At 43.3% G+C, this 13650-nt stretch overlaps 1 protein-coding gene across 1 annotated transcript in view; it reads left to right on the top strand.

Annotated features, from left to right (window-relative positions):
* Window positions 1-13650, top strand: part of KANK1 (KN motif and ankyrin repeat domains 1) — a 256356-nt gene that overhangs the window by 69128 nt on the left and 173578 nt on the right. Inside the window, exon 2 of the mRNA XM_056522827.1 lies at window positions 518-567. The gene's annotated coding sequence lies outside the window, so the exon portion shown is untranslated. The remainder of the gene's footprint in view (window positions 1-517; window positions 568-13650) is intronic.

Genomic DNA, 13650 nt, shown 5'->3' with positions numbered 1-13650 from the left:
TTACCCTGGCTACTAAGTAATCCTCAATGCCTCTCCTCAATGCATTATTTTTTTCTTTAAAGGCATTTGGCACTAAGCCCAGTGCTGTACTATAGGGAGATGCCAGTGTGGTCCTCCTGGCAATTAATGAATCCAAGTGAGTTGTCTTTTGTTTGTATGGTCACAAAGGGGACAACATAAATCAGAAGGGAAAGAAAGGAATATGTAGTCTGAATTTCCTGTGCCTTGAAAGTGTAATCCCTTACATTATGAAAAGAACCTTTTTAATGTTAAAACGTATAGGAGCAGCTTAGCAGCCTTGTAGACTGTGTTCATTCTTCTCTATGGACTTTGTTTATGTAAGTCCTTGGCCTTTTTGAAGGTCACCTTTTCATCGGTATGCTGTATACTTATATGAGCTCTAGTCTCTTTTACAAATATGCCTTTTTAATTTCCAGTGAATTGGCTGCTGATAGAACTGTGTGAGTAAAAAATTGATATCATAGCTGATGTGATACTGTTTCCTTCCTTTATGCAGGATGAATCAACCATCAGCATCCATATACTATTAATCCTACATTATATCAGGTAGGTCCATTACTTTGTTTTCTTGCTGCTCGATATTTGTATTTTAAATGTTGGGTTTTAAATATAGTAACTTCCTCCTTCATTGGTGCAGTTACTGAACAACAGTATCCTGCATCCTAGGTGCCACTTAGGTGTCAGCACTATCTTCATGTTAAAGGTTTGCTTCCAATTCAGCACAATGGCAGCAGCACAGGAAGGTGATATTGGGGACGTCATTTTGCCAACCTATACAGTCTAATAACATGCAGCAGTATTTGGTATCCCTGCTGTGATGTGTACCATACCGAACCCTTCGAAAAACTTACATTTTGAGGGTTCAATGTGAAAGAATTGATGGATTTAAAAGGTATTCCTATATGGTATCAAGTCTGTCTTTGGCTATCAGAGGTGGTTGGGTGGCAAACACTGCTAAGTCAGATGGTTTATGCAATTATGCAACTCCTATTAAAATTAATGGGAGTTACACTAAACAGCGTAGCACTTTGAGCTACAGTATATACTAGAGTATAAGCCGACCCGAATAGAAGACGAGGCCCCTAATTTCACCCCAAAAACCAAGGAAAAGTTATTGACTCGACTATAAGCCTAGGATGGGAAATAAATCATCCCCCCCATGTCATCATCCAGACCCCCGTCGTCATCCAGACCCCCGTCATCATCACCGCCTATCACTCCCTTCAGCCATCGGCTGTCCGGGCATGCTGGGAGTTGTAGTTTTGAAACCTCTGGAGGTCCGCAGGTTGAAGACCACTGTGGCCTTCGTCATCATCCAGACCCCCCTTTAGTTTTCATGCGCATGAACGTCCCTGTGCGTCGTCGTCAAGGCAATGTCACTAGTCCGGGGCAGGCCTGGAGCACGGAGAAGAGGGCCCCCCTGGTGAAAATGGACAGCCCGGAGCGACTAACCCTCCCCACCGGACGGTCCCTGCAGCATAGATGGCCTGGACCAGCTCATCCTTCCTTCCCACCGAGGGGAGGTGAGTAGAAAACTAAAGGGGGGGTCTGGATGATGACTAAGGCCGCAGTGGTCTTCAACCTGCGGACCTCCAGAGGTTTTAAAGCAACATCTGGAGGTCCGCAGGTTGAAGACCACTGAGAAGGGATTGACAGGCGGAGAGTTCACCCGAGTATAAGCCAAGGGGGGGGGGGCGTTTTCAGCACAAAAAATCGTGCTGAAAAACTCTGCTTATACTCAAGTATATACGGTATGTGGTTTATGTAACTTCGGGAATTATGGGTGCACTAAAGTCGGCTCAGCTGTTTACTGCTTCCTGATCAACTTTGGTAGCCTAAAGAGAGGGCCAGGAAATCCTCAGTTTCTGGATGGGGACATTTATGGCATATTGTGTGGATATGCCATGAATGAGATGAAAAAACTTTTAACGGCCCCATTAGGTCTGTTTTACAGATTTTGGAAATTTGGCTGTTTTATTTTTTTATGGCTAAAGTTGCTTAAACTGTGACACACATTTTAAATATAATTAGTTTTTTGTTTAATTTTATTTTTACATTTTTGGTTTTTATTAAATTGTTCAGTAAGATGCAAATGTGACCTTGAATAAACATAGAAACTTTGGTAGTACTATTATGGTACTGTTATGTGGATTTCTAAGATTTTGAGGTAGATTTACTATTGCAATTTTGCCAGAATTTTGGATGTGTTTGCTAATTATAAATTTAGGGCACTAAGATACTTACCCTCTGCGTGTAAAAGAGAAGAAAAAAAAGGCTGGGGTGTCAGTAAATGGGGACATAACTTATTATTATGCAATACTAAAGCCATGCCAGAAATAAACAAGATACTGGTACAGTTTAAGTAATCGAATAGAAGAAGATTAATCAAGCTCCGTAGTAGATTATGATTATTTTTTTGCGTGAAACAGTCGCATGTGCGACTTTTCTATATATGCTGCGACTTTTTTGATTTTTGCTTATTTCAAAGCACATTTCTGAAATCTGGTCATGTATTTATCAAATCAAATAAATAGTCACTATTTATGAAGAAAAAGTTGCATCTCCATTTAAGTCGCATATGTATTCCATCTTGAAATAAAGCTACTACATTTAATGTTAATTATAGAAAAATTAATTATATAATTAATGACTCTATTCATTTTAAGGTTGAAAATACACCTGCACACCTTGTTAATTTTAGGACCCGTACATGCTGGCCTACCCACAAAATTTTAAAATTAATGTTGTGTTAAAATAGAATAAGGCACAAAATAATTGTGTACGAATTTTTACAGACTACGTAAATAACCCATATGTGGCACAAAAAATTTTCCTTAATAAAAGAAACATCCATAGTAATACAGCTTCATGCACATTTTGGGGTGGGTAACGTAACGAGCCGTTTTTTTTTTTTTTGTGGCCTCACTATTGTTTATGTGCCTGTTGGTGCTGCGCTGTCTTCCTTCCTGACATAAACTCCGGCCTCAGCGCAGCGGCGCAAGACTCCGCCCACCAATGTCACATAATGCGGGCTCAAAATTAAACAAAAAAGCTTTCAGATTACAGATATTCATGGTGCAGCATAGTATGATTTTAATAATTTTTAATTTCCAAGGTGGGTGGATGGGTTGTTGCGGGATAGTTGGAGTGCAGCTATTTAGTGCCAGGCAGGCCAGTCAGGATGTCACCCGATGCGATACGCCCCCACCCCCCATCACTCTCTAGCAACGCTACTGGTAATAAAGGGTAGATAAAGAACTTTGGCTATTAACATAAAGGAAAACTTTTCTGCTTTAAAAAATGCTTGTGCAAGTTGGTTTCCTGGGTTTTGCTTACGTGCGATTTTATTTATCAAGGTCGTACGACTATTTGATAAATAGGTCGCATGTAAGCCAAAGTAAGTAAAAAAAAATTGTCATATAAAAGACATACGTTTGAAAAGAATAACTCCCCAACATAGTTGGTGTACACGTAGACTACACATTAGATTAGCCTATAAACGTGACAGATAAATCAATCAACGCTTAGACTAGATGGTCTGAAAATTTACCAGGTTTACCAAATTCTACATCATCTAAGAATTAGACTTTTTTTTTTTTTTTTGTATTTTTAATTTATAGTTAAAATTTGCTATTTTAGATACTAAAAATCCTCACCATAGCGATCAATTTTTAGCTTGTGTTATGGACGTACAAACTCAGTGCAAATTTTGTCCTTGGTTAAACTTGGGATTGCAAGACAATGCTGTGAACCAATGAGCTTGTGTGCTTTAAGTAAGTGTACACCTTTTTAAAGTGCATGTTTTTCCCTAAAGTGTGTTGCGAGAAGTTGGTAGCCTATTTCCTATTTCAATTCAAGAAGATTGCACTTTTAGCATTATAGTCAGTCATTAAATTGTTGTATTCTTTGAGCTTCAAAATACATATTTTTTTGGGAAGAGTATTAAATTGTATGGAACTGGATGCCTCTGAAGTTTTTCACACTATGATTTTTGTTGCGAGAAAGTGGCGTCCGTGCGCCAGATTTATCAGTTGGCACACAGACTTTGAATGCCCGCTGAACTGCTCTTGTTAAATGTTACGGAGCAGTTGCAGGCCATGTGACAATTGTATTAAAGGACAACTGCAGCGGCATTACACTTAACCCCTATCCACAGGATAGGGGATAAGTGTTTGATCACGGGGGGGTCCGACCGCTGGGACCCCCCACGATCTCTCTAACGGCGCGCCGCCATAAGCGCTCATGGTGAGCGCTAAGGCGCGTAGCATCGACCTAGAGGTCGACGGTAACGCCCCGTCTCCTCCCCGTCCCCATACAGTTCTATGGGGGATGAGGGGAGGCAGGAATGCTGCCTCCCCGCCTCTCCCATAGAGATGTATGGAGGAGGCGTGCCAGTCGCAACCTCATGCTGCGGCTGGCACGCTCACTGCACAGGAGAGCAGGATAGGGGATAAGTGTTTGTAACGCTGCAGATTTCCTTTAATACAATTGTCGCATAGTGATATAGGGCAGGGTTTGTGATTTCTTCTAAATCTGGTCTGTGCGACTTTTTTGCAGAAAAGTCACACATGATAAATTAGTGACCACTGCACAAAGTGATCTGAAACAAATTACTTCATGGGCAGGAAAAGTTGCACGGGTCTAGCCTGTGACTTTTCCTGTGACAAATTTAGACAAAAAAAAGCAGTCCAAACTGCTTGATAAATTCCCCTCTTTATGTTTACATTGTTAGTGCAAGGTTAACATGTAAAACCAGTAGCATAGATGTTCTTGACATCTTAAAATCATGTTACAGCATGACTTACAAAAAAGGGCTTCCCCAGTACACAGGGGCTTCCCCAGTATAAAGTATACAGAACATGGTGATGCTGTGACTTACTTAATCAAGGGTAACTGCTCTCATCATATTAGTATGTATTCTGCTTGTGGTCATTGTGATGTATCCTCTATGAATTGTAGTAATAAAAGTTCAGATATATAGGGGTGTGTGGTTTGGCGCCGACTGAGATGGCCGCACATTAGGACTTAAACCCTTGGTGACCCTGCTATTTCAAAGGGGAGGACCTCCCGAAGGGTTAAGAATCCTTCCCCTACTGCCCTGTTGAATTCCACCCCACCCAGAGGCGTCCTGCGCTTCCTGCCCTCTGCACCTCCTAGCCTGCCTGCCATTACGGGAATCGCGCAGGGTCTGCGCTCCCGCTCCAGAGGCCGTACCTTGCTCCAGGAGAAAGATTCTCTTGCTTGCCGCCTGCTAATGCCGGGGACTCCAGGGTCATCCTCTCACCTGCTGCGACATGCCTCTGCTGCTCAGTCTGTGCCCTGTGTCTCAGCTTCTAAGCACCTGGACCCGGCGGTGAGTGCTGCTAACAGCTCCCCTGCAGGGACTGCTGATCCCTGTAATGCCGCTCAGCTGCACCTTCTCCCTCCTCTCCCTGTAAGAGAGCAGACCCGCCATCTTGGGCCTCCTTGGTGAGAGGCCTACCTCCTCCTCACACAGGCTCCCTGCAGTTGCTCCTGGCTGCTCAGCCCCCCCCCCCCTCACATGTACCTCCAGTCTGGGGATCTGGGCTCCACTCCACTGGGCAGCTCCCACAGGACAGGTCTGGTTTGCACTCCCTCTTTCTGCTCCTCTGGAGCCCCTTGCTGCCTGTTATACTCCTCACTGCTCTCCCAAACCACAGAGGCGTAGGGAGTACAATATGATGTCTTCAGTAGCCCCTGCCTGCCTCCTCAGGGGACGCCTCACTCCCTTCTTGGGACCGTGGTGCCTACAGTGTCTGTGTCTGCTTCAACCTCCTGGGATGCCCTCTCTGATTCTGATCTGCACTGCTCGGGCCTTTCTATGCCCTCCTCTGCTTTACCTGACCTGGGACAGCTCCTCTGGGACATCTCCCGTATGCTCCCGAATTCTCCTGATGGTCCTCCGCTCTCACTAAGTGCCTTATAGGTGGAACTTTCCGTTTGCTCTACATGCCCGTAGAGATGGACGCTCCACTGTTTTACATGCCTTTTGCTCTACCATTTGGAACTGCCAGTACCTCAGATGGTGGACTGGGATCTAACGTCTCCTCCTCCCTACTGTGTGGCAGCCTGTCCCGCCCCGCCGGCCTGCATCCCAGAGGAAATCTCCCCCCTCGTGTCTTGGGGGCCCTCCCTGAGAAGTCGACTGAGACTCAGTGTCTTCTCTGTGACCCTCCTGGCCTGGGACATTTCTTGGTCTTTGGTTTCTCCCTGAATGGCGTGGGACCTCCTCTCACCTGTGGCCTCTTGGTAGGGTGCCTGCCTTTTTGGTGGTGGTTCTTTGGTTGTGTACTCCCATATCTCCCCATCGAGACTGTAGCAATGGACTGCCCATGCTTTGGTTCCTGGTCCTCTTTGGTGGTCTTGGCCTCTGCATTGGCTTATTTGTCAATGGTTCACTTTATTGCAAAGTGTTTGTCTTCTGTTTGTCTTATGTTGTCCTGTCGGTTTGTTGTCTGTTCGCCATTGTGTCTCCCCGTTGCCCTTCCTTTCCCGTCCTTTTCTTACTCCTTTTCGCTCCTCCTTGCTAGTCTTCTCCAAGACCCGGGTTCTCCAGTCACCTTCTCATCGCTTTGCAATGTCCCTTCTGGAATCTCTTGTGAGTACATTTCTTGATTGGCAGTATTTTTTCTCTCATCATCCACCATAAGTAAGTCCGTCTCCCTGAATGTTAAAGGGCTGAACTCCCCCTCTAAGGGGCATTTGTTACAATGGGAGTTTGTTGAGCCGCGGGCTGATATAGTTTTTCTTCAGGAGACTCCCTTTGACCGTTCTGGATCCGTTCATTTCCTCCTCCATCATCTCTTTCCGCTGACAAACTCTGCGGTCTCGGACAGGAAAACGGCAGGGGTTGCTATCCTAGTCTCTCGGTCCTGCCCATTAAAAGTCTCTTCCTCCTTTCTTGATCCCCAGGGGTTATATAGTGGTGGAGGGGGTCCAGGGATGGGTCCCACTGTTGCTCGGTAATGTCTATGCCCCCAACACTTCTCAAATCCCATTTTTTGTAGAGTCCTTGCTAGGCTCCATAAACACCCTTCCTCTACCTGGTTATTGGGGGGGGGGGGACTTTAATCTTATCTTTTCTCCATCTCTAGACCGCCATTCCCTCTCTGCTACCCCTCTTACCGTCGCCTAGCTACAATTTTCCGATTTTATATGGGCCTCTTTGTTATACGATCTATGGCGGATAAGTCGCCCAACGGAGCACTCTTTTAGCTTTTATTCACACTCCCATAAATTGCATACGCGTATAGATTATTTCTTTGGCAACCTCCCTATGGTATGCATGCTCTTCACCACTTCTCTCGAGCCTATCTCCTGGTCTGATCACTGCCCCATGCTCCTCTTTTCTCTTCCTCCCCTTCCTCCCTCAGGACCTGCCATTGGCGACTAAATCATTCACTCCTTAAATCGTTGCCTTCCCGGGATTCGATACAGAAGTGTCTAACTGATTACTTTGCTACTAACGAGGGTTCAGTCTCTTCTCAGGCTGTCCTCTGGGAAGCTCATAAGTCGGTTGTACGAGGACATTGTATTGCTCTTGGTGCGCAACTTAAGCGTGATGCTCTGACTCACTCCCGGGAACTCTGCGCGGAGATCACTCGCCTGGAGGCTCTCTTACTGTCTGCCCCCTCTGTCAGTCCTGCGTCCTTATGAGAAAGGCCTCTAAATGCTACACTAATCTTTACTCCCTTCCCTCCCAGTTTCCGTCTGATCCCGTGGAACGAGCAGCTGCTCTTGATTCTTCTCTTTCCCGATGTGGCCTGAATACTTTGACGGGGCCAATCATAAGGTCCTCAATGCGCCTATCACTGGGGAGGAACTCCTGGAGGTTCTTAAATCCCTTCCTACTGGTCGTTCCACCGGCCCAGACTGCTTTACGTATCTGTACTAGAAGACTTACTCCTCTATACTTGTACCTAAACTTGTTCCTCTTTTTAACTCTTTCATGGGGGGGGGGGATCCCGCAGTCCTTTTTGCACTCCTTAATCACCTTGATGCCTAAACCTGGCAAGGATCCTCATGATTGCTCTAGTTATTGACCTATTGCCCTTCTTAATTCAGATTTGAAGCTGTTTTCTAAGGTGTTAGCAGTCAGACTTTGCTCTTTTCTCCCATCTCTTACCCATAAGGATCAAGTTGGGTTTATTCCCTGCCGCCAGGGAGGTGACAATACCAGGAGGGTGAAAGATCTTGTTGACCTAATCAATCGGAGGTCAGAGCAGGTGTTAATTCTTAGCTTAGATGCCAAAAAGGCTTTTGATAGACTGGGGTGGCCGTTTCTCTTTGTTACCCTCCAGAAATGATGCATCAAAGGTGACTTTCTAACTGCAATGCAGGGCTTTTACTCCTCTCCTACTGCTTCTCCCAAACTTCTTCATGCTCCTTCTCCATCCTTTCCTATTTCTAATGGGACCCATCAGGGTTGTCTGCTGTCCCCCCCCCCCCCTGGTTTTTGTCCTCTGCATTGAGCCTTTGGCTGCCATTATTAGGGGGGACCCGGACATCACTGGCATTCCCCTACATGATAGGGAATTTAAGATTTGCCTTTTTGCTGATGTTGTACTTCTCACACTCTTACGTCCTTTTACTTTCTCTCCCTAACCTTCAAAGCTCTTCATGCCTATGGTGCGATTTCTGACTACAAGGTTAATCTCTCTAAATCTGAAGCACTTCCTCTGAATCTCCCCTTGTCTCTCTCCACTCTCTTGCGCTCCAATTATTCCTTTAAGGGGTCTCCTTCTGCTATCAAGTATTTGGGGGTTCATATTACCTCCCCCCCCCCCCCGCTACTCCTTCCTTTACTAACTCCCCCTTTTTAGGGAACTTCGTGCTCATTTGGAAAAGGCTGTACGCAGTACATCTCCTTTTTTTGGGCTTATGGCGGTGAAAAGGACAATCCTTCCGAAATCGCTCTATATTTTTATTTTGCTGACTCTCGTAACGCTGTCTGCCCTTCGCTCTTTTCAATCAGCCATTTTTCATTTAATTTTGGATGGGAAGAGGCAACGACTCCCAATTTCTGTCATGATTGCTGGCAGGGCAATGGAAATCTGGCAGTTCCGGATGTGACAAAATACTATTGGGCTGCTCACCTGCGCCATCTCTCGGCATGGTCCTTTTACCATGCATACAGCCGATGGATGGAGCTGGAGAAGCTTTGGCTGGCTCTTATCCACCCTAATACACTTCTTTGGTCCCCTCCGGCATCTACTCTCTCTATCCCCTCTTCTAGACCCTATGACCTTCTCTAAATAAATATGTTTGGGGGTACTGCTTCGTGAAATTTAAACTGTTTTCTTCTTCCTCCCCTCTACGATCTTTCCTTTATCATCCTGATTTTCCTTCTGGTCGGTTTTCTACTATGGAGTGGGGATCTATGGGCCTTTTCTATTGGTCTGATGTAGTGGACCCTCTCTCCCGTTCTCTCCTGCCCTTTGAACAATTATGGGCTCGTTGGTATCTCCCCTCGTCTGAGCACTTTCACTATCTGCAGTTGCTGCATTTTATGTCCTCCTTGACTGGCTCCACTGTGGTCTCTATGCCTACTAGATTTGAAAGGTTATGCCATTTTGGGCCTCAGGTGAGGGGCCTTCTCTCCGACATTTTACTCCTTGCTTGTCCAGCCTCCTGAGGGCGTCCCACCGCTATATGGGTCTCTGGGAGGATGTTCTAAACCCTACCATTACGCTTCCTCAGTGGAGCATTATTTGGGAGAGGGTGCATACACACCACGTTTTTGCAGTACAGATCAGGTTTTTGATGAAAAACGGATTGCTCAAAACGTGTGTACAAATTTCAACCCATATACGGTTACAAACCGTATATGGTTTGAAAAAATGTCTGGTTGCATCCTTTTTTTAAGAAATTTAAAAAAAAAAATTATTTTTACTTTTCATTCCATTTTAAATAGTTTCACTTGTTTGACATTCCAAGAAAAAGACTGTGCAATGTCCAAAACCGTATGGTGAAAACCAGATGGAACCGTACGCACTTACGGTTCTGTACAGTTCACATTGACTTCCATGTTAAAAAAAAAAAAAACTTATACAGTTTACTATGGTCTTTCACCCGGACCAAAAAACGTGGTGGACTACAGTTTTGGGTACGGGTAAAAAAAAACTGACAAAACCGTATAAGACTCAAAACGGACTAAACCTGATGATGTGTTTGACATACGGTTTACAATGTTAAGTCAATGCATACGGTTTTCTATACGGTTCCGTATGGTTTTTAACTTGATTCCGTATACGGGAACTGTATAGCCAAAAACGTGGTGTGCATGCACCCTAAGGCTTCAATTTGTACCGCCTATAAAGGAACCCAGTATAAACTAATTATGGGCTGGTATCATACTCCAGAACTGTTGAATAGACTGAACCCTTACATCCCTCCTCAATGCTGGCATTGTGGGGTGGGACTGGGTACGGTGTTCCATATTTTCTGGTCCTGTCCTCTCTTAGCGGAATACAGGAAAAAAGTGCAGAGATTGATATGACGCTCTGGGTGTGTTGCTCCCCCTAGACCCCCTTATTTACCTTCTCCATCTCTCTCATCCCACTCTAAGAAACGATTTAAGCTCTTCATGCATATTGCCTTAGCTGCTAAAGCCCTTATTGCCAAGTATTGGAAGAGGACCCTCCTTCCCTCTGAGTCTGATCTGTTAACCCGTATATGTGAGATCCGTTCTTTGGACTTTCTAATGGGCTCTTTAAATAATTCTATCCCCTTATTCCTCTCTGTCTGGGAACCTTGGGATCGTTTTTCTGACAGGCAGCTGCCTTGATTTCTTAATCTCACTTTCTCTTCCTTCTCCCTTCACTTGCTATCTTTCTTCTCCCTTTCACCATTTGTGGTGGTTGTGTGTTTGTCTTTGTGTCCCCACTGTTTGTGTTTCCCTCCCCTACCCCTCCCTTGTTTGTGGCCCTCATGGCCTTACTGCCTATATAGGATGGTGTGTAGACGTATGCCTGTTTTAAGCCTTTCATTGATGTTCTGGATTTCTTGTGTAAACATTCTGGTACTTTGGGCCTATGTTGGGATTCCTGTGGTTTCATTAGTCTGCCTTGGCCCTCCCATTTGCTTGTTTTCTCATTTATACTACACCAACTGTTATTGGGCTTTGGCCCTCTGTGATGTCACGTTTCTCTTTTATTTTAGATTTGTATCCATGAAAAATTCTTTAATAAAATTTACAGTAAAAAAAAAAGTTCATACATTGTGTGTGTGTGTATATGTGTATATGTGTGTGTATATATATATATATATATATATATATATATATATATATATATATATATATATATATATATTATGATTATATTCCAGGAAAACTTTTGGATTTTTTATATTTTTTTTTTATCTCGACTGGCTCCAGAAAGTTAAACAGATTTGTAAATGACTTCTATTAAAAAATCTTAGTCCTTCCAGTAGTAAATTTGTAAATTATATCAATTTTTATTTTTTGTAACGTGTAGGAAAGAAAAAGTAAAAAAAAAAAAAAAGTTTTTTCTAATTACTTACGGTTCCGTTTACCACTGCTCCAGAGCTACCAGCACTGCTTTGGTTTTCTCTACCGGAAGCGCTGGGATATTGTCCCTGTATACAACTTTTGTGGCCAGTGATTTGCAGCAAAATCACACGCACAAAGTACAGTGTTGTAGTTGCAACATTTTTGGGGGTGGGGGTTTGGACTGGTTTGCTGCAGGAGCAGCGATGAGCTGAGAGGTGTGTGTTTCATTTGTTTTTTGTTGTTTTTACTACATTCACTAACATAGCCAGGTAACTCTACATTTCCATATTTTAGTACATACATTCATGATGCATTCCTTCAGTTCATCCATTTATTTGATTTTCAGTACTACTTCACCTTAAAGGGGTACTCTGGTGAAAACCTTTTTTTCTTTTAAATTAACTGGTGCCAGAAAGTTAAACATATTTGTAAATTACTTCTATTAAAAAATCTTCCAGTACTTATTAGCTGCTGAATGCTACAGAGGAAATTCCTTTATTTTCGGAACACTGATGACATCACGAGCACAGTGCTCTCTGCTGACATCTCTGTCCATTTTAGCAACCGTGCATAGCAGATGTATGCTAAGGGCAGCATGGTGGCTCAGTGGTTAGCACTGGGGCCTTGGGTTCAAATCCCACAAAGGGCAACAATAAATAAAGCGTTATTATTATAATAATGACGTCAGCAAAGAGCACTGTGCTCGTGATGTCATCAGAGAGAATTCCAAAAAGAAAATAATTTCTTCTGTAGTATTCAGCAGCTAATAAGTACAGGAAGGATTAAGATTTTTTAATAGAAGTAATTTACAAATCTGTTTAACTTTCTGGCACCAGTTGATTTAAAAGAAAAAAGTTTTCACTGGAGTACCCCTTTAAGCACACCCCAGAAAAAAGTTCTGGTCTGGTTAGAAAGATGATCATTCCACATGACCACGTCTTCCAATCTACTTACAGAAATTGACATTAAACCAATTTCTTAACACCCTGGTGTAATGTGCAGTGGGCTCCATCCTTAGGGGACCAGTTAGGGAGTCCTTCACTTAGCCTTTAGCTATTCAGTTGGGGGCATTAACTGTTTTCTCAACATGGTGGTTGATGTCTGGTCAATAAAATGATCAAATAAAAATGGTCCCAACTCGTGAGCTTTCCAAAAACAACACCAAAGCATAATATTTTGCGCTGCTTGCTGTTGGTTATAGTTAGTGATATTTTCTATTTGTTCTGACTTTTGGGACACCCTATGCATGTAGTTTAGGTGTCAGATTTAAAGGGGTATTCCAGGAAAAGACTGTCTCTAGAAAGTTTAAAGAGATTTGTAAATTACGTCAATTAAAAAATCTTCCAATAGTTATCAGCTGCTGAAGTTGAGTTGTTCTTTTCTTTCTGAAAACAGTGCCCTCTACTGAGACCTCTGCTTGTCTCAGGAGCTGTCCGAAGCATTAGAGGTTTGCTATTGGGGGGTTTGCTCCTACTCTGGACAGTTCCTGAGACAAGCAGAGGTGTCAGCAGAGAGCACTCTTGTCAGAAAGAAAAGAACAACTCAACTTCAGCAGCTGATAACTACTGGAAGGATTAAGATTTAAAAAAAAAGTTTTTCCTTGATTAGACACAGGTGTATAGGGCACATAAGCAGCAGTCACGCCGGCAACTAGAGCTTAGGTGAGTGTGCACATAAATTATAGTGACTGACGGTTTTGCAGAAAGACTTTCTTTCAAGTTTATTCAAGTAATTCCAGGTATGTTGTCTCGGAGGATATTAGGTTAGCAGCGATAATTCATAGCAGCATAGATGATTACATGCTCCGTGCTCCTTTCAGTCTGGCCCAATGTTTTGGGGGCACGCTCCCCTTAAAAAGGTTTTTCCTGGAATACCCCTTTAAGGAAAAGATTTAAATTATCCATAGTTTTCTAATATATTGTCATTGACATCAGGGAAATACTATATGATTTTTTTGAAGAATTAAATGTAATTGAAGATTTTCCTACCCTAGGTGACGGAAAATATAGATTTTATGAAAGACAGGAGGCGAGCATTATGCAAATCTTCTTTACTGTAACATATAGCAGTGAAACAGTTAACAGAAAAAACATTCA

This window comes from Hyla sarda, chromosome 1 (assembly GCF_029499605.1).
Source record: "Hyla sarda isolate aHylSar1 chromosome 1, aHylSar1.hap1, whole genome shotgun sequence".
NCBI classification, from domain to species: Eukaryota; Metazoa; Chordata; class Amphibia; order Anura; family Hylidae; genus Hyla; species Hyla sarda.
Note: the sequence above shows the minus strand (reverse complement) of the source record. Positions and strands in the feature narration are given on the sequence as shown.